Below are 1649 nucleotides of genomic sequence, written 5' to 3' on the forward strand. Positions count from 1 at the left end.
TTTTTGTAGGCATTAAACTGCCAGAATTTTAAAAGATGGTGTCTCCGTTTGCATTGAACTTTCAGCTTCGTAACTTTGCAGATATTGTTTATGCTCAAACAGCAACATTACACACTAACTAATGTTAAAAAAGTGAAATCGCAATCAACCACCCCTTTAAAACTTTATTAACCTGAAAAGTAACGAAAGATAGTTTTATTCGATTTACCGTACAGACAACGATCGAGCTCAGTTGCTTTTACCTCACGTGATTTCTGTTCGCCATCGTGTTACGCTAATTTTACTTTTAGGTTATTAATATATTTTAAAGACAGTATATATAATTTTACGTTTTTTTTAAGTAAAAACTAAATACCTTATAACGAACCTATATTTAAGAAGGAAGTACTTTAAAGATAAAATATAGTTATAAGTTTCCATTAGCCTACTTCATAATTTATGGGAAAATTATCATTTGCATCATATACACATAGTGGACATACTGAAAGTCCTTTAAAATGCTTCAGTAAACACTGATTATATCAAGGTTATAGAAGCATTCAAAGTGGTTAGGGAATATCTGCATATAGACAGACACACTTTCACACATGGGCTTCTCATCTGTTTGGAGGCTCCAGCTGTAGTGAATTTCCTGGGTTAAACAGTGAAGACGGCACATTGTTTGGGCTCACAAAACCCGCCCTTGTCATGTGCCTTCCCCCTGGTGGAGCGTAGCACAGTCTCCTAGGCAGGCTGCCAGTGTGATGACTCGTTCCCACAGCTCTGAGCCCTGCGCTGAAACCCAATCACCATGTGAGAGACGGCCAGGAACAGAGGTAGGGCCGGCAGGACCGCTGCCACTGGGAGGTTGGCCGAGCGGCATCCCCACCACTGCTGCCGCAGCTCGTAACCCTATTCTTCACATTGTTTGTTTGTTGTATGATTTAACGAACATGATAGAAAACCGTAGAAATATCAAGCTGGCATTATGGAAGAAAACAGCTTATGACCTTTCACATGTTCATTTCTGCAGCTTATGTCAAACTGAACTTTATTTTGTTGTTAATTTTATCTATGAACTTAATAGAAATGTTCATGTAAACGGTCTTAAATATACTATTACTGCAACATTAAAGCAAAAATTCATTAATTCATTTACTCTTATAAACTCATAAATAAGTAAATGTACTTGCATTTAACAATAAAAAGAAATTTTCATGCCATAACCAATCATTTTTTGAGAACAACCATCAAGACCAAAAATAAATAAATGTATACATTTGTATAATAAAATTATAAACTAAAATAATTTACGATCAAATATTTATAAACAGTAGATATTAATAATTATAATATAAATTAGTATTTAGTATTTTGATATACGAATAAAGTTATGATTTTGTCATACCAACCAAAAATTTCTAAGAACCATAAAAAAACACATTATATATATATATATAAAACCAAAAATTATTCAGACACCAGATATAATTTTTGATATAGTTAATTTATGTAAGTGAGGATAGCAAAATAAAGTAACCTGTGACATATTATAATGTAATTCTTCATACAGTGGACTACCAGTAAAATTGATAAAAATTTGGGAACACAATTATTCAGACACTTTGACCTGACCATGTTTTGCTTAAGTGTTATCTGACATTATCAAG

This window comes from Sinocyclocheilus rhinocerous, unplaced genomic scaffold (assembly GCF_001515625.1).
Source record: "Sinocyclocheilus rhinocerous isolate Xijiao unplaced genomic scaffold, SAMN03320098_v1.1 scaffold1874, whole genome shotgun sequence".
In the NCBI taxonomy this organism is placed as follows: Eukaryota; Metazoa; Chordata; class Actinopteri; order Cypriniformes; family Cyprinidae; genus Sinocyclocheilus; species Sinocyclocheilus rhinocerous.